At 54.7% G+C, this 20,008-nt stretch overlaps 1 protein-coding gene across 6 annotated transcripts in view; it reads right to left on the reverse strand.

Annotated features, from left to right (window-relative positions):
* The window catches only part of ARHGEF2 (Rho/Rac guanine nucleotide exchange factor 2), a 113,824-nt gene that overhangs the window by 18,494 nt on the left and 75,322 nt on the right, over positions 1 to 20,008 (reverse strand). The window lies entirely within an intron of this gene.

The raw sequence follows: 20,008 nt of genomic DNA on the forward strand, positions 1-20,008 counted from the left end.
TCCGGGGTCTCAGCCCGCTTTAAGGGCCTCATTAAAACCCCTCTGAGATAAGGGTTGAGCTGGCATTATGGCCTAGTGGTTAAAGCAGGACTGCTAGGTTCTAGTCCCAGCCTGGAGTGCTGTCTAGAAAGCGTAGAACATAATTCTGGGAGTCAGGACTCCTGGGTTCCCTTCCTGGCTCTGGGAGGGAGATTTGCCTAGCGGTCAGATCAGGGGCTGGGAGCCCCCCTGTGCCCCCAACTAGTAAAATAGGATAACAATGTATCCAGGGTTCTAAAGCACATGGATAGCCACAAGTGAAAGTGTGTTATTGTTATATACTTTGTCCACCACTGAAATGCAGCCACCTCTGGAGCAAGATGCAGCAACTTTAACCGTGCAGAGAAACACAGTGCAACACTGCTTCAGGGCTAGGGCTGAAGAAAAATCATGTTCAGCTGAAACTGCAAGGAGACAGAACGTAGTGAACAGAAGTGGAATTTAGCCAGGATCCAAGAGGTTTACAGTCTTCTTGTTTACATAATGGAATCTGATCCCAGGACTCCATTACACTAGGTGCTGTATGTACACAGACAGTCCCTGCCCTGAAGAGCTCAGGGTCTAAACAGAGGATGGGAGGGGAAACTGAGGCACCAAGCAGAGAGGAGACTTCCCCAAGGTCAGAGCCAATGCTGGGAACTGAACCCAGACCTGGTGAATCCCAGTCCGGTACCTTAAGCACAAGGCCATGCTTCCTCCCAAGGCCAGGAAGTGCAGAGGGATCTTTAATGACCCACCCTCACGCAGGACCTCAGCGTCAGAGCTCATTGGGAGGGTGCCGTGTTATTCTGTAACCTCCCCTTGGAAAGGCTGAGCCAGGCCTGCGCTGCCCTGCCCTGCCGAGCATCACCACACGTCAGTTTCCCACCAGTTTTCCTCCCTTCCCTGCTGCGGAGGATCAAATCCACCCAGCGACATCACCGCACCCTGGCCATTCGGCTGCTGCCACAGCCGGTTCCCACCTCCTGCCTGGCGCTACCCAGGCGCTGAGCTCCTGGTGGGCAGGAGTGTCTCAGGACGGATGCCAAACAAGGGTTCAGGCTCTGGGCGAGAGCTCCCCACCCTGTGGGTGGATGAGTAGATCCGGCAAGGCCTGGGGTATTGCAGATCCCGAGCCTTCGCGCTGAGAAACTATTTCCTCTGGCCCCAGACAGAAGTAGCTTCTCATCTCCGGACACACCAGAGACTCTCCACCATAAAGGGGCCCATCCCAGATGTATGCCAGCAGATCGAGGGACGTGATCGTCCCCCCTCCATTGGTGAGGCCTCATCTGGAGTCCTGTGTCCAGTTTTGGGCCCCCCACTACAAGAAGGATGTGGAAAAATTGGAAAGAGGCCAGCGGAGGGCAACAAAAATGATTAGGGGGCTGGAGCACATGACTTACGAGGAGAGGCTGAGGGAACTGGGATTGTTTAGTCTGCAGAAGAGAAGAATGAGGGGGGATTTGATAGCTGCTTTCAACTACCTGAAGGGGGGTTCCAAAGAGGATGGATCTAGACAGTTCTCAGTGGTGGCAGATGACAGAATAAGGAGCAATGGTCTCACGTTGCAGTGAGGGAGGTCTAGGTTGGCTATTAGGAAACACTATTTCCCTAGGAGGGTGGTGAAGCACTGGAATGGGTTCCCTAGGGAGGTGGTGGAATCTCCTTCCTTAGAGGTTTTTAAGGCCCAGCTTGACAAAGCCCTGGCTGGGATGATTTAGTTGGGGTTGGTCCTGCTTTGAGCAGGGGGTTGGACTGGATACCTCCTGAGGTCCCTTCCAACCCTGATATTCTATGATCTGGGCACGCTCGATGGAGGCTCCAGCCACCCAGTCAGGCCTGAATTATGCTGGGGAGGCTGCAAACCCTGTCATCCCTACTCCAGCAGCAGGCACTGCAGCTGCGGAGCACAGATCCCTAGAGGGCACATTGCCAGCTGGGGCAGGAGACTTGGTGCGGCTCCCGGGAAGCCTCTACCAGCTGCTTATGGATTCTCATGTGCAATTGACCCCCCCCCCCGAACAAGGGAGGCGGGAGGGTGTCACCACCATCTGCACTCCCGGAGGGGTGGGGGTGGGGGGACGGGCACTCCCCTTGGAATGCTTGGCACCGGGGGTGGCGCTGGCTGCAATCTGCATCTCGCCGTGCCAGGGCTTGGGGCGAGGCGAGTGCCACCTGGTCTGAAGAGGCCCCCGGCCCCCGCTGCCAAGCAACAAGCCTCCCCACCGCTGCAGGGGCTGGGCACCAGATGGTGAGCGAGACAGGCAGGGATTCAGCGCTCGCTCCAGACGGGTCCCCCTTGCAATGCCACTTGCCGAAGATGCACGCGAGGGAGGCGCCGGGTGCTTTACAAGCCTTTGTGGCCAATGCCCCAGCTCAGATGGCCTGCGAGGTCTGTGCAGGGACAGGCTAGCAGGACCCTGGGGAGAGACTCACCCACCAACAAGCAAACCTAGCTCCCTTAACCCAGACCAGACCCCTCTTATCCCCTGCAAAGTTCGCTGTCTTCCACGGGTCTGAATCTGGTCTACAGTCTGTACTGAAAAATAAGAAGCAAGTTAAGGACCTCTCAGGGAGGGGGTGTGGTGGACCGGGAGCCAGGACTCCTGGGTTCTCTGCCCAGTCCCATCGCTGGACAAGTCCCTTCCCCCTCCCTGTGCCCTCTGTGACACGGGGACAAGGTGGCTGAGGTTAGATTAGTCAGGGGATAAGATTTACCCCGGAGCAGGAGGTTGGCATAAGCTCTCATGCCTCAGGCTTTACCTGCAGGGTGTCTTAGGTACTAGGACAGATGCACTGGGGTGAAACTGACTCCAGTGTTTATCAAGCCCTTTCAAGGTCCTTGTATGGGTTACAGTGGTTGAGGGCAAATATTAAAACCCCTCTAAGTCCTTACTGAACAACAGAGGGAGAATTTAGATAAGCAGTTACCCCCCTGCAACAGCCAGTGAGTGTCTGTTCACTGAGCGATTAGGATCCGAAAGGTGAAAGAGAAAAAAAAAGTTTGTTGTTCTTCTATACGTTGCCAGTGACAAGCCGCCGTCTCTGGGGTGGGATGCTGCAGTGCCGAGTCACCCCACGCAACACCCCAGCAGCGCTCTTCCTGACGAAGAGCACGTTCAACAGTGAGAATTTAGGGGGATGGGATGTTACGGCATCACCAACCCCAAGCATTCAAAAATATGAGTTAGCCCCCCCCCCCCATGAGATTTTGTAAAAGAAAAAACCTAAATGTTGGCTTCTTTCAACTGGTCTTCTGGTTTTCCGAACCTTTCGGATTCACATTTTAAAACTTCTCTCTGCCACCACAAGCGCTAGAAATTATTTCTCGTTTAAACCCAAGTCAAGATTCACATGACTCCAGCAGCTGGGGCTTTATGTCAAAACACCCAGTACCGTGAGAACTGGTAACAGCAGGAAAAAGACTTTAAATACAAAAGTTTCCCCTGGGTTTCCAAATTCAGTTGGATTGGGAGAATTCCCAGCCAGTTCTCCAGAGATTAGCTCTTTAACACAATTCCTAGAACAAGTTAGATTCTTTCCATTTTGCCCTGCCTGTGATTTTTTGCTGAATGGATGGTCAATTATCCAGCCAATGATGCAATTCATTCCTCAAAATGTTCAACTGTCCTCAGGAGCTGATGAGAGAAACAGACCTTGGCAACCTAACACCACTTCACCCAGGTTAAAGTTCCAACTCGGCTAATTACTTTATGCCTCCATAAACTCCCCTTGTAGCTTCCAACAGATTTTTTTAAAACATTCTGTGCCAATCTGTCCCGTTGTTGTGTGCTGTTAACACTTGCCACATTCCACCCCAGAGGTGACTGCATTTCAGTGGTGGCAAAAAAAGTTCCCCCCTGCGGGTGTCCTAAAGAGCTCTGGGATCCCTGGAGAGTAGTAACAGGCGATAAAAGCCCTGAACGTGACCTACTCTAACTTTGGTAGGAAGAATGTGAAACTGACGTAGCTCCGTGCCAGTCTTGGTCCAAAGCCATGCTTTGTAGCAGCCAGGGGAGTGGGGGGCCCACCCAAACCATGAGCCAGCACTCTGCCAATGGAGAACTAACAGAGGGTCCTGCATGTGACTGGCTGAGATCACGGGCCAGCTGAGGCTATTGTAAAGTCACAGATCCGTGGCCAAGCTGCTACGGGGTGTGTTGCTGGGCCTTTCCGCCCCGCCAGCGCCAGAAATACCCACTACTGGCCACATACCGGCCCTGCTTTGCCACCTCTCAGCTGAGCCGCTCAAACGCTTTACCCACAAGGAATGACGCCTTGTCGCTGGGGCAGGGGCAGATGAGACACAGAAACACCAAGTCACCCTGCCTATGGTCACATAGTGAGTCAGAGGCCAGTTCAGGAATACCCCAGATCTCCAGACTCCACGTCCCATGTTTTAAAACCACAAAACCATCCTCCCCTTCTCATTACTGGAGAGTGACTATTCCGTTGTAATGTGGGAGTACGACGGCGTCCCTTGTTCTGGGCAGCTGCAGCCTTGAAGAGCTAGGTAACATTCCAAAAGAAGCAGATGGCAAATACAACCTAGCCCTTTGATGTGACGGGAACAGAGATTGCAAACAAAAATAAACCCCCTAAAACTCACACACGCCCCTTATAAAAATACAGATCAGGGAAAAGATGCTTTTAAAAAAAAAAACCACCACCACCAGACACCCAAATTCTCCCAGGACAACAAAGTGGTGGTGGTAGGGGGAATAATTAGAAGCAGGATGTTAAAGATCTTGTTAATGACAGAGCAGAGGGAGATCTTTTGTTACGGGGCTGGGATGGGGAAGGGGTTGAGACAGCCGGAAGGCCTTGTCCCCCCCTCCTTCCCCTTCCCACCAGTCCTGGTTTCACTACACCGGTAGTTAAAGCCGTACAAACCCCTTCGTGTGGATGAGTTCTATGGGCATACAGGTGTTCATAGGGATACAGCTATTCCCATATGGGACGAGGAATAAGCCGTTCTGGGACAAGGCACCTTTGCGCTGGTATAATTGCATGCAGACTGGTTGTACTGGTTCTAAGAAATCAAATGGCTTCCAGCGGCCCCTCAGCTGCTTGGAGCCAGAGACCATGCCGTGCTCAGGGGGTCTGGGGCTCATCAGCTCCGGCATGCCGGGACATCAACGCGGGCACACCTTGGATTTCTGCCCTCTGCAAAGGTCCCTGGCCACTGCCAGAGCCGTGTCCAAGGGGCCTTCAGCGCATCCAGCTCAGGCCAGGCGTGGGCCGCTGCGTATGCACCCGTTAGCCATCACACGGCGCTGTTTACAGAGAGCACAGCCTATAGGAAGAAACAGCAGCCGGCTTGTTCTCAGAGGGACACCCACCCACAGAAGGGGGCTTGATTTTAGAGCATATTTTGCCCTGTGTGTATTGCACACACACAGATTTTAAACACATCACCGGGTCTGGGTCAACTTTGGGGGCAGACTGTGGTGGGGAGAGGAGCCAAGGGCTAACCCCCCATTAGCGGACATGCATTACCATCACATCTTGCCTACACCAGGGTTTTGTAGACCTGGCCAATGGGCATGACCCCATTCAAAGCTGGTTTAAAACTCAGATTCACGTACAGGAGCCCTGCCAGCCAGTGGAAACAGGCCCCAATTATCCACAAGCTGTGTAGCAAAACAAGGGCAAGGAGCCATTCCTTGCATCCGTATTGTGGTAGCACCTCGGGGTTCCAGCCGTGGACCAGGACCCGGGGGCGCTAGGCGCTGTACAGACACAACAAAAAGCCCCTGCCCTGTAGCGCTGAGTGTCCTTGGCATTGTACAGCCCCTAGCACCACTGGGCGGAGCGACGATGCCGTAATACAGATCGTAATCCAACCCTGCAGATTTAGGCACCGATTTTTCCAAAAGGGGCGTTCGCAACTCAATGGGGAGGCTGGATGCCCAACTCCCTCAGGCCCTTCTGAAAAATCCCAACCTCCACTTAGGCAAGAAACGCCCCCTTCTCGATTCCAATGGGCGCATCAGTAAAGGCTGCGGGGGCCAATCGGCTACCGGAGCCAAGGGCCTAGGAGCGTTCGACTCCCCCAGTCGGGATCTGAAGCCGTTTCACTTACACCTTACAGAGCGACTGTCCCTGCTGCACCATAACCCCCTTGTCGGGGGGAGCGGGCAGCGACTGATCACACGCTCGGGCAGGGATAAAGCTGCTGTCCCAGGGCGAGCGGATCAATGCGCAGCGCAGAACAAAAGCTCCATATTCAGTGCCCTAGCGCCTGAGGGTGCCGGCACAGCTCCCCGGCTAAGCCTCAGCAGGGAGGGGCACCCACAAAGGGGAACGCCCAAGGGGGATACCCAGGAGCCCACACAACAAAGCAGAGGATTGGAGACGCTTCCTAACAGCAAAAATCTATTAGGCACCCAAAAGCATTGACCACCCCAGCGTAAAAGGGATCCGCAGCAGGGTTCCTATTAGGACAGAGGGGAAGGACGGCCTGGTGGTGAGGACACCAGCCTTGGGAGTCCCGGGTTTAATCCCCTGCCTCAGTTTCCCCAGCTGCCGCTGCCTCACAGGAGGGCTGTGAGGTGCTCAGATACTACAGTGATTGGGGCCAGATAAGGAGTTTTGATACATTTCCCCCCCTGCACAAGCATTGGGTTGGCTCCCTGTGGCTCTTTCTTCAGCCCTCCAGTCTGCATGACTTGCTGATTGAGAACGATGGAAACACGGATCACAAGAATCCAGAGAGAGAGAGAGCACTGCGTGCGCCTCTCCTCTGCAAAGCGCCATCTCCACCGAGCACAAACTGGCTGCTGCCTCCATCAGGCCCCTAGAAAGGGGCAGACACGCAAGAGGGCATCATAAAGGGGGCAGAACTGGCCCCCTGAGAATCTCCACCCCTTTACCCAGGGGACTTCCCAGTGCCAGAATGCAACTGGTGTCAGGGCTCTGCCCCTGCCCCCAGCATCGGGGGTGTGGGAGGGGTGCACTGTTCTGCTGTCCCTGCTCGCCTGGGGGCGGAGCCCGAGTGACAACAGCCCTGGGGCTGCTCTAATTTACACCAGCGCTGGGCAAGACTCTGCAGGGCCCCCCACATACAGGCAGTGCAAAGAGGGCATCAAGTGGCCTTACGCCCCAAGCACCAGCACGGGAGAACAGCCCTATGGCCCCACTCATAAGAACGGCCGTACTGGGTCAGACCAAAGGTCCATCTAGCCCAGTATCCTGTCTATTGACAGTGCCAGGTGCCCCAGAGGGAGTGAACCTAACAGGCAACGATTAAGTGATCTCTCTCCTGCCATCCATCTCCATCCTCTGACAAACAGAGGCTAGGGACACCATTCCTTACCCAGCCTGGCTAATAGCCATTAATGGACTTAACCTCCATGAATTTATCCAGTTCTCTTTTAAACCCTGTTCTAGTCCTAGCCTTCACAGCCTCCTCAGGCAAGGAGTTCCACAAGTTGACTGTGCGCTGCGTGAAGAAGAACTTCCTTTTATTTGTTTTAAACCTGCTGCCTATTAATTTCATTTGGTGACCCCTAGTTCTTGTATTATGGGAATAAGTAAATAACTTTCCCTTATCTAATCTCTCCACATCACTCAAATTTTATATACCTCTGTCATAGCCCCCCTTAGTCTCCTCTTTTCCAAGCTGAAGAGTCCCAGCCTCTTTAATCTCTCCTTATATGGGACCCTCTCCAAACCCCTAATCATTTTAGTTGCCCTTCTCTGAACCTTTTCTAGTGCCAGTAGATCTTTTTTGAGATGAGGCGACCACATCTGTACACAGTATTCAAGATGTGGACGTACCATCGATTTATATAAGGGCAATATATTATTATTGCCCTCATATATAATATAATAATATATCCAGCTATGCAGGCCAGGCGTCGGCTAAACCAACCCCAAGTGCAAGCAACACACGAGCACCCAGGCTCCTGTGCCAGCCGGGTCAGACGCTGCAGTCTGCTGACCGAGGGGAGGAAATGAAGTCATGCTCTGCATTTTTAAGAAGAAAAATATTGTTTGAGAGATTGGCGAGCCAGCTCTTGTGCAACTCAAAAGCGGCAGGGGGGAGAGAGACAAAACAAGGGAGAAACCCAGTGTTTCGGCGTTTCCACTAGCTAGCCCCAGTCCCGATCCCTTTCTCACAGCCCCTGGCTCTGAACGCCACCCGGCCTCACTCCTCTCTGAAGAGCGGCCGAGGCTCTGTCCTATTAAACGTGAGGGATAGGATCGTCGCAGGCCGGCGGGGAGCGTCGGAGTCTGGAAACAGGTTTATCGCCCAGAAGCTGCCAGGGCTGTGTTGTGATTAAGCGGGTGATGGGAATCGGGGCCCTGCTGTGTGCTGGGGTTTACAGTTGGGGACAGGCGAGGCAGCCCTGGCAGAGCTGAGGAACTGCGGCCCGGAGAGCAGAATGGATTTAACCCACAGGCTGATAGGTACCAGCTCCGAAGGGCTCAGCAGTCGGGCCCTCGCAGGATCAAGCCCCAGGCTTTTCTTATTGCCAATTTTCCCTTTCAGCAATTACCCCCCTTTTTAACACTGAGCTCCCACGGCAACAGTTCTTCCACGTTTCTCTCCGCCTGCAACACACTACGTTCATTCACTCGCGTTGCCCCCTGGTGGCTGGTCCACAGAGAGGATAAAGGACCTACTTCCACAGCCAGTTAGGGGAGCTCCTGTTTATCTGAAGCACTAGAGGCCAGGCAGTTGGACTGGCCTCGGCTTTGCGACTTCTCTAGTAATACATGGTAAATCCAGGCCCTGGGGATGTTATCCACCCAGGGCTGCATGGACAATAGAAAAACCTCCATCAACTCCCTTTGGCACAGGGGTGGGAGCGGGCACACGGCTTTGCCACTCAGTGGCCTGTCTGTGGGCTGGCATAGCAGGAACTCAAAGCTGCCCGGCCCGCTTGTTTCTAGCTCCAACCTGTACAAAGTAGCCAAGAAGAGCAGGTAAAAGCTGGAGGCGAAGCAGCTGCCTAGGAGAGAGGTTACTTCAGCGAATGAGCGACTGGAGGAGCCCGAGCTGCTCCTTAGTCTGATTTGGCAGCTGTTCCAGGAAATGAGCTCAGATCAGCTGTTGCAATGCTACAATTGCAGCGCTGTAGCAAGGACATTTGGGCGTGGTGGGGGACGACTGCTGGGTCTGCTGCCCCTCTGTAACAAAGGGCACGTCTACACTGCACTTAGACACCCCCGGCTGGCCCGTGCTGGCTGACTCAGGCTCAGGCTAAAGCGGCTGTTTAATTGCAGTGCAGACATCAACTCAAGGTCTGGGACCCTCCCACGTTGCAGCCCGAGCGTCTACACCGCAATTAAACAGCCCCTTAGCCGAGCCAGCCAGGGGTTTTCAGCTGCATGGTAGACAAGCCCAACGATCGTTCTGCCTTGCAGTGAAGCTGCAGCAGGCAGTACCAAAAATTCCTCTGCGGGGGGCGTGGGAGTGCAGCGTCCATTAGAATCTCTTGCCCTTAGACGACACCTTTAAGCAGCCCCTGGGCATCCTGTTGCCCCTCCTAATGACTGCAGTCACCTCTGGGGAGGAACACGGCAGCTGTTTCACAGCACCCAGGGGTGACATGCCACAGTTGAGCACGGGAGAGTGAAAAATGCTGCCTACGATTTGAGGAGAGGAATGCAACGGGCCAGAGGACAGGAAACCTGGGCTAAGAACCCTATGTTGTGAGAGGCACCAGGGATTAATTGTGCCGGGGATGCGACTGTGACTCGCTAAGTGCACGTGCAGGGCCTAGCGCAACAGGTTCCTGATTTTAATTAGGGCCGCTGTGTGCTACTGTAATACAAACAACAGGGCGCACACACCTTTCTCTCACTCCACATTTCCAACACAGTCAGGTCTGCAGAGTACAGCAGAAGACAGTTTCTCAGATCCCATTGGGGGGGGTTGTGCAATCTACTGGAGAATCTTTATTACTAAGGATTACGCAAGAGGCAGAAGGAAGCTAGCAGGGTTCTCATATATCAGCACAAGGTGTTTTAATACAATGGCGCCTGCAGCGAGCCTGCTTTGCTCTGGAAATCCACAGGATAGGAGCCCGCAATGGCCTTCCCCTGCAAAGTCACTTTCCAGCCTCTCACATTAAATTGCACTTGAACGGCCCTGTAAAAAAGCCAAAACAAACAGAGCCTGCCACCCCGAGGGGTGCTTGGAGAAAAGCAATGGTGAAGCATCCTGAATTAGCTACCAGCAGCACGCAACTGCTCCGGGGAAAACATCATATGGCAGAGATGATAAGCAGAGCCCAGGAACAACTGCTCTTCCGGAGGGGAACTTGCAGAGATGAGGCAGCAGATCTAAACCTCAGTTACTACAGAAAGGGAAGCCGCATGTTCCACGGGCAGAAGAGGAAAGGGGGGCAGCATGTGGGCTGGAAAGTCAAGCCAGGCACGAACAAGGACCAACTTCTCTCTCTCTCTGTACAGCTCCTAGCACCTTAGCTCTCGATCCATGGCTGAAGCACCGATAGGCTACTACAATGTAAATCAGCCAACTGCAGGTATTCACCACCAGGGGGAGTCGGCCTAGAGAGGGCCCTGAAAGTGGTACTCTCCCAAACCCCGCCCACAACCTAAGCTCCACCCACTCGTGACACCATAGGGAGGTCTCATTGGGTTGATCAGCCCAGCAGTGGAATACAGTAGTTAACAAGGGCGGTGCAAGTCACAGCAGTGTAGACAGGCAGAGTTCCCGCCCCGCTCTGAACGGATGCAGGATAAAGTCCAGGTGCTCCCACACCCTCTGCAAGCCTGGCTTTTAAATTATAATTCAGCCTCACCCATCTCCCTGGGCTTGGCCTTTCTCTGGAGGACCCTTCTGTCCCAGACTCTAGTTCGCTCTGCCCCTAAGAAGGGTTGGGACCTCTGTGATGTCCCAGGTGAAGCTCATCGAACCCCCTTGCTAGGTTGCAGAGCGAACATGCTACCAAGATGAACAGGGCTGTTCACACAGACGGAGATCCAACTAGTTCAACACCTCCGCCAAATGGTGGCGTGAAAAAGGAACTTGTGTTCAGAGGCACTTCCCTCCCTCTCACCCCCCGCCCCCACACACACTCTCCTTGCTGCGTCAAGCCAAGGGATCTCAGTGGTTTCCTGAGGCATAAGGATGTTGAAACCATTTGCAAAACTAAAATGAAAGCCCTTTGCGAGCTGCTGACTTGATCGGCAGAAGGGCCGGGTGGGGAGTGACACTGCAGAATCTGACCTGGACCAATACCACAGAGTCACCTCGTGAGAGCCAGAATCGAGAGAGGACCCCGGGGGATCTCCTGCCTGCACAGGGAGGACAGCTCATCACGCAGTTCCCTCTTTATAACCGAACCACCTGGGTAATCGGTCGCTGTGTTCTTCCTGCAAACAGCCCTGCTCCCCGGACACCAGATTAGTCACCCCACTAGGGCCCAGGCCTCTCAGCTTTCTGGACAACCTCTTCCAGGCAGGACCCCGTCCCAGTACTTCTGTGCTCCAGGAGTCTCCGCAAAGGAGTGTGAGGAGAGACACCCACAGATAATCAGTCACAATGTATAAAGGACTAGAGCACCCTGGGCATAGGCCAGGCTCCACTCCCGCTCCCAGAAAAGAAGGATCAACTTCAGCAACATCAGAGGAGTCACATATTAGCCGTGGCTGAACCTCAGATGACATGTCAGCAGACTGTCACCCAGCTGTTACCCACATGGATGTGAGTAGCCTAGTGGTTAGTGCACTAGACTGGGACTCAGAACACCCAGGTTCTATTCCCCATTCTGCCACTGGCCCCAGGAGTGACTCTGGGCAAATCAATTTCCCTCTCTGTGCCTCAGTTTCCCCAGGATACTAACTAACCCCCTTTGTAAAGCAGTCTCAGATCTGTGGCTGAAAAGAGCTAGGGGTTATTACAACACAATTGTAAACAGTTATTTCACCCAGTACTAACCGGCAGCCAATGCTAAAGACAGAATCTATACCAGTTTCACCCAAATTGGATGTGTGGACACACTCATTTAGTTTACACTAGTTCCTGATCGACTTAAATAAGTCCGGTTTAAACTGAAGTCAGAGCATCTACCCAGAGGTTTGCACTGGTTTAAATTCACGCAACTGTCTCATGTAGGCACACCGCCACTAGGCAATGCAGAAAAACCCACCGCTGTGCAGGATGGGAAGAGAGTCCTGTGGGCTGTATATAGACTGGGATTGGCTCAGTTTCCATTGGTTTCCCGTAAGATCTGGGGGCCTTCCTCCCCCAGGCCTCTTGAATCATTCTGGCAGAAATTTTAAAACTGGAATCTGGCCAGGACACTAGATCCGACATCCCTTCCATTGCAAAAAACACCAGGAGACACAACCACCTTGAGAAGCCAGAACCGTGCTTTGACTGGTATCAATCAACCTTTCAAGGAGGATGGTGGTAAATTGGAGGAGGTTCAGTGGAGGGCCACAAGAATGGTTAAAGGGTTAGAAAACAGGCCTTACCGCAATAGACTCAATCTATTTATGCTTAACAAAGAGACGATGAAGGGGTGACGTGATCAGGCTACAATGGGGAGGGTAACTGAGCACTGGAACAATTTACCAAGGGTCCTGGCGAATTCTCCCATCACTGACCATTTTTAAAGCAAGGTTGGATGTTTTCCTAAAGGGTCTGGCTCTAGGAATTGTTTGGGGGAAATTCTCTGGCCTGTGTCATCCAGATGATCAGACTAGATCAGTGGTTCTCAAACGGTGGGTCGCGAAATGGGGTCGCCACGGCTAGAGTTAGACTTTCCGGGGTCCGGGCTGAAGCCTGAGACCTACTGTCAGGGAACGAGGCCAAAGCCTGAGGGCTGCAGTCCTGGGTGGCAGGGGCCAGGTTACAGGTCTCCTGCCTGGGGCTGAAGCCCTCAGGCTTCGGCTTTGCCCCCCGCCCAGGGCAGCGGGGTTCGGGCAGGCTCAGGCTTCTGTCCTCCCGCCTGGGGTCGTGGGGTAAGTTTTGTTGTCAGAAGGGGGTCGTGGTGCAATGAAGTTGGAGAACCCCTGGCCACGATGATCACAATGGACCCTTCTGGCCTTGGAGTCTATGAAGCTACATCCACTTCTCTTCCACACAGCCGGGCATGGATGGCATCACCACCTGATACGCAGGCATCACTTCCTGCACCATTGCTCACTCTACACAGGTCTCCTGTCCCAGTACCGGCCAAGCCTGATCCTATGTAGCAAGATCTAATGAAACCACGACTGGGGGAGCAGACGAACCACCACCAGGCTGGAGGTCAGGGATAGAAACGCTGCCCTCGATTCCACGGGCCAGATGCTACACTGGCATCGCTACACAAAGTCACGGGACCTACCACGGCTTCACGTGAGATTCATGAATTTTCTGTGTATGCGGGAAAAGGCGGAGTCTGGAGAACACAATCAAGCAGTTTGGCTAGACAATGCCCAGGCTGGCCCCCCCGGGGCTATTCACTTCCATAAATACAATGAGATCAAAGCAGGGGAAATGGCCTAAAACTGACCCGGCTTCAGCCCAGCTAGGAAATAACATTTCACCGGCCACTGGGAGAGGGAGTCTGACCAGAGATAAATGGGGAGGAAACCTGCATCGAAGATTTTCCAAAGGGGGGTTGAGATTTTGGGTGCCCCGAATGGGCGAGATTTTGGGAGAACTGGTGCTCAGTGCTTTCTGAGAGCCAGGCCTCTCTCAAGTCGGGCTTCCCAAAAATCAGGAGTCCCTTTCGAAACTCACGGCCCGAGTTCTGATCCAGTGTTACCCCTCCTAGGGCCTGATCATCAACTTCACTGACACCACTCTGGCAGCGTAAGGGGGCCGTCAAGAAGGTGCCAGTGTCATTTATGCCATTTACACGGCCGGAGTAATGTAGAGAGGCCAGACTGCGGACAAGAACCAGGCCTTGTGTTCAGGGGTTCATTAGACTATAAACTATTTGGGGCAGGGGCCATTTCATATAAACATCAGTGAGGCCTCGTGGCCGGAGCACTTGACTGGGACTCCAAAGACCTGGGTTCTAGTCCCAGATCTCCCCCCAGGTGACCTTAAGCAAGTCACTTCCCCCTCCCCCGTGCCTCAGTTTCCCCAACTGTAAGATGGGGAATCACGATCCTAAAATGCATTGAGATGTACTGATGAAAAGCCTCAAAGAGGAGGTAGGGGCCGTGGTGGGTTTTCAGCCCCAAGCAGAACGGGCCTGTAGGCACCACCCCAAGCCAGGTTTTTTAAAAAGCGTGAACTGTTGCACCCAAAAGCCATAAAATTAAATGCAAAGGCGGTCCCTCATCACGCACCAGGAGAGGAGGAAGGATGGCAGAAAACACCACATGCCAGCCCGTCTCTCCCATCTGCAGTAGCCAGAGCTGCTGCCAGCACTTCAGCCCACGTGGAACAGGCAATATTGATCGGGAATGGCCTCGAGCAGTGACGCGGGTTTCGCTGCCTACGCATGGGACAGTCTCCTCTCTCAGTGCCTAGAAACGCACAAGCCAGGCTGGCAGGAGCTGCCCATTGAACCACACCCACTGAAACGCCACCCTCTGCCCTCGGAGCCACACAGCTGCTCAGTAAGAGGAAGGGTGGGCTTGTGGGTAAGACGGTGGGTTGAAACTCAGGAGATCTCTGGGCCTCAGCTTCCTGTTTCACAGATGGGGGAAAAGAATCCTCTCTTTGTCTGTCTTGCCTATTTTGACTCTCAGTTCTTTGGGGTAGGGTCTGTCACTCACTGTGCACGTACAGCACCTAGCGCCAGGAGGCCCTGCTCTCTTTTGGGGCCTCTAAGCTCTACTCTACATACAAACAATTGTCAGACTTGAGGGGCCATGCAGCCCAGTCTCCCAGGCCCGACAGCGACCAGCACCTGCCACTTCGGAGGAAGAGGCAAGAATCCTGCAACTCCACAATAACCTGTCCCTGGGAAACGTTTCTTCCTGACCCTATCAGAGGTTGCTCTATGCCCTGAAGCATGAGGGTTTATAGCCCTGCTTGCTTATAGCCACGTGCCCATAGCATCCACAGCTGTCTCTTCCCGTTCCATATACATGAGCTGACCCAGCTAGGGGACAGCAAGCTGCAGCCTATCCTACCAGCAATGGCAGAATCAAGGGAATGCCAAGCATGCTTCCATTGCTACCGCTGGGACACCCAGCCAGTTTGGTAGATCCAGGGCAGAGCCGATGGCTCGTCACGCGACCTGTGACTGCTGGAAACACAGGCCGCTCCACGATCGCATTTCCAGCCAAGCCACTTTTCTGACTGTCAGGCAACAGCTTTGCAATGCGATGGACGCAGGCAGGTGCTAAGGGGTCGACAGAGAGCAGACCTTCCCCTCCCCGTCCCCGTGCCATGGGGCCGGGATCCTAGGGCGGCGGGGGGGGGGGGGGGGGGAGACGAGAACTCCATTTCTCTTCCCACGGGTGAGATCCTCTCTGAAGGGCGGCGAAAGCTGTTGACCCCAGAGCTGGCAGCTGCTTTGCAGACAGATGTTGCAGACACAAGGCCCCGATTGAGCCCGCGGCCACGGCAGCTGTTGAGAAGCAGTGGGCCGTCTAGGCTGGGAACAGCTGCGACCGTGGGACTCTGGACGGGATTCGGGGAGCGACCCCCACCCGGCTGAAACTGAAGTCACCAGCCCTTCTCCCAGGGGGCTTGTTCAGCTCGTTTTATAACAAGGCTGCATACCAGGGCATACAGACCGTGCCGCGCAGTGCCGGAGGATCTCGGCCCCGTGGCCAATCCCAGTCTAGATTCAGCTCCCAAATCGCCTCTTCCCTTCCCACCTGGCACGGTTGGGTGTTGCTCCCATTAGGCCTGGTGTCCGGGAGACAGTTGCACCAGTTTAAACCGACGCACCGGGGAGCTTGCTGCTAGAAGCTGCTGCAGACAGCAGCCTGCATTGGGACGGCTGCCAGCTGGCCATACAGACCTCTCGCTCTTTGGCGGTACCCCTCACTGCCGCCTTGGGGATGGGGGGGGACCAGATAGGCGGCCCTGGCTCCACCCGTCCCGGCCGGGGCGGACTAGACTGGCGGAGGTACAGACACAAAACATACAAGATGCCCGATGACCGGACGCGGGATGGACTCCAGCAACGGATGGGAACGACAGAGAACAATAGCCGCTGCCGCGCCGTACGTTCATTTATTAACCGCCACAGGGTCTCTGACCAACGGGGAGAGGGGGGAGCGGATATCTGCAAACATTCCTGCCCCAGCCGCACGGCTGCAGCCCGTCTGCTCTTTCTTGGCACAGAGGAGCTGGATCTGCACTGGCCGGTTATACGTTAACCCGGCGCAGCTTGGAGTGGGTGAGGATTTAAAGCAGGACCCAGAATCCGGCCCATGGGGGTAACAATCAGGGACTGGCAGCGCGGGCTAGCGGGGAGGGCGCTGGGCTGGGAGTCGGGATTCTCAGCTCTGCCACTGACCTGCTCCGTGACCTTGGGAGAGTCGTTTTTCCCTCTCTGCGCCTCCCCCGGCTTTGTCTGCCTCATCTCTTTACACCTTCCGCTCAGTGCCTGGCAAAGCAGGGGCTCGATCTCGGCTGGGTCCGCTAGGCGCTACCCTGGCCATCAAGGGATGAGATTTTCCAAAGGAGCTTCGTGGCTCTCGGCCCCCAGCTCCCTCTGAAATGCGAACCCTCGGCTCGGACCCACCACGCTCCTTCCTCGTAGGGCAAAGCATGCACATGCGGTACCCGGGCAGCAGAAAGGGCGAACGCCCCACACAGCCGCCTTTAACCCTTTCGGGTCAGGGCTAACCTGCAGCCGCAGGCCGGCGATGGGGAAGCTTGCTTTGCCGCTGCTCAGGGGGGACAGCGTCAATCTGTCGCCAGCCCGGATTTCGCTTCGGAGGGGAAAGAGAAGCCTGGTGGGAGTCACGCCTGAAAGCGGAGTGGGGAGGGATTCCTCCCACCGGGTGACTCAGCGCGTTATCCCCAGGGAAGCCGTTCCATCTCCTCCTCTGCCCGCCCGCCCGCCGGAGAACCCGACAGGAAACGAACAACGTTCCGTACATCTGTACCGTTCAGCTGGCAGCCAGGAGGGAATCCCGGCAGCGCTCTGGCCTCCTCCGCACTAAGTCCCATGAGGCTGCAGGGCCGGCGAGCCTCAGGAACCCTGCGCAAAGCCAGGTAACCTGCGAGACAGCAGGGCCTGCAGGAGCCAGGTTACAGGGACTGACCGTGCGGGGGGCTGGGCACGGGACCTCCTTATATGCACATGGCTTCTCAGAGCCAAGCCCATGTCTCCAACGGGTTCCTCTTCCAGAGCACCTGGTAGCTCGTTCTCTGTATTGTGGTAGCGCCAGTCATGGACCAGGACCTCACGGTGCTCGGCGCTGTACAAAGAGAACTGAGAGACAGTCCCTGCCCCGTAGTGCTTCCGAACCGCGAACAGACCTCTTTCCAGGCACACCTACAATAACAATCCAGAGCTCGTATTTACGCCCCTTCGCCGTCTTCCATCCCAACACACCGCAGTTACGGCACTGCTCGCCACCGAAGTGCGTCCACCTCTGGGGCGCAACGCGGCAGCTGGTTAGCAGCCACACAGCAACATCCTGGGGTGCGTTCGGACAGGAAGAAAGCATCCAATTGAAACTGCAGGGCAGAGGAGGGAATGCTGGAGTCAGATGAACGGAGCGAGATGAGCTAGAATTTGGCCAGGCCCCTGGGGCTAGCATCTCTTCTCGTGTGTAGAGGAATCTTTAATGATCCGCCTTAAGTTTTAACATCTCCTTAAAAAAACAAAGGAGCAAGATCCAAACACAAGCAAGCAGTAGGGCTGCAATCAACAGCTGCCCAGATACCACAGTGATGGGAACAAGTATTAAACTCTAGAATAGGTTAACTTCTATAGGCACGGCCTACGGGATACCAGGAGGCGGCAAAGCCATCCCGGGAGAGTCACATACGAATTTCCCTGGTGCATGGGCATCTGCTTTCCTCAAACTCACTCAGCTTTGATCCTGCAGCGGCAGGAAGGAAACACCCAGGGCTGATGCAATGGTTAGCTGTCCCCGTGGCATCCCAGCCGCCTCCCATCAGAAAGGGACAGCCAAACCCCAAAACCCTGGGACAACCCAACTGCATACAGCGTGCACCCTCTCACTTGATAGCCAAGATGCATGCACACAAGATCTGACCCGCTGCACACACATCAGCCTGTCCCCTGTACCGCGAAAATCAACACAAGGGCAGAACTCTGCCCTCAGACCCGCCTGGGTGCAGCCCTGTCCCCTGAACGGAGCAAGAGAGCGGATCAGACCATAGGGTCGGTGGCGGGACTCCAAGTCACTAGCACATCCATCGTGCCACACCCGAGGGATGGGACGCTCCAGACCAACTCCCTCACCCAGCCGTCTAGGGTTTAGCATCTCTGATCAAAGGGCTGGAGGGCAGGGCAAAGAGGAAAGCAGAGTCTAGCCACCAAGCCCAGAGACTGGAAGAGAATTAGGTATTTAAACAGGCTGATTAGGGAGTCAATGGGAGACAGCACCGCTGGAAATCAAGCCACTGGGAACAACCCTGCATCTCCAGTGATCTATTCCTCTCTTATTTCTTTCACCTAAATCCTCCAAGAACACCTGCTGCAACCTTAGTGGGCAATCACCCCCATTCCAGAGCATCAGCCAGGCAGCGGGTGGGGGATTTCCCACCATGCATTGCACAGCTCCGTGCAGCTGTTTACGGCGTCCTCCGATGCAGGTATTGTCAACGGGACCCCAGGCTGAAATAACCCCCGCTCCGTACAGACAAGCCCTGAGCCGCTTTCGAAAATGGGACTTCGGCTTCGAAGTCACGGCGGTGCTTTTGAAAATTGTATCCAGCGACTAGAGAGATCCGGATGGTGGAAACACCGAGGACGGTAGGAACTAGGCATGAGAGATGAAACTAAGGGAAGAAGCAGTGACAGCTACATTGCTGAGGGGCTTTACAATTAGCCAGGACAAACACATATTTATCTGGCTCCCACCACCAGAGTATCTGAGCACCTCCCCGTCTTTAACCTCTCCCTATGTGGCAAGGCAGAGCTATTATCCCCATTGTACAGATGGGAAAACTGAGGCACAGCGCAGCTAAGTGACTTGCCCAAGGTCACACAGGGAGTCTGTGGCAGAGCAAGGAATTCCAGGTCTTCCAAGTCCCAGGCTAGTGTTCTAACCACTGGACCACACTTCCTTGGCAAAGAGCATGTGCTGTAGGGAACAATCCTATGCTGGCTGGAAGCTGGATTGGGCGCGCTGAGCAGCTCAGCCCTGTCTGCTCCACGGCAAGAAAGAAGCACTTTTAAACTCGACGAGGAAGAAACCGCAGCTTCTGAATGAAATCTCTGCTCCCTCTCCCCACACGCCCGCCCGCTGAGATCGAAAGGCATCGTGTTAATGAGACACAGCGAGGAGATGGAATTTCATTCTCGCTCCCGGCCACAGCTGGGATTTGCCTGCTGGCTGGAGCCTGGGCAGGGCAGGGCCTGTATGCACAGAGCCACGCGTTTTATTTGTAAGCCGTCCCATACATCAGCTATGGGAATGATCCTTTCAGAAACAGCTAAACCCGGCCAGAATACAGGGAAGGCAAAACCCACCCCCAGCCACAGGACCTCCCGCTCATCCACGGCGCTCTGGCCCGACCACACACGCAGGCACTAGCCTCTCCTTGAGGATTTGGAGAACGAGCCATTGCACGATCCTTCGACTGAACTTCGAGTCAGATCCCCAGCTGGGGTAGATCGGGGCAGCTCCACTGGAGTCAATGGGCCAGACCCCCCTCCCACTGGTGTATATCGGTTTCATGCCAGTGACCCCAGCTGAATCATGTCTATACTAGCAGCGCGTTACTGGTATAGCTGTACTGGAGCACTGTACTTAGGGTGGATGCAGCTGTACATTCTCTAGCTTTGTAGGTCTAGTGAAACCACCTCCCAGGAGCGAAAAGTTACACCAGTAAAAGCACAGCTTCACCAGTACAACTGTGTCTACACTGGGTGCTTGTGCCGGCAGAGCTCTGTCCATC

This window comes from Mauremys mutica, chromosome 17 (genome assembly GCF_020497125.1).
Source record: "Mauremys mutica isolate MM-2020 ecotype Southern chromosome 17, ASM2049712v1, whole genome shotgun sequence".
In the NCBI taxonomy this organism is placed as follows: domain Eukaryota; kingdom Metazoa; phylum Chordata; order Testudines; family Geoemydidae; genus Mauremys; species Mauremys mutica.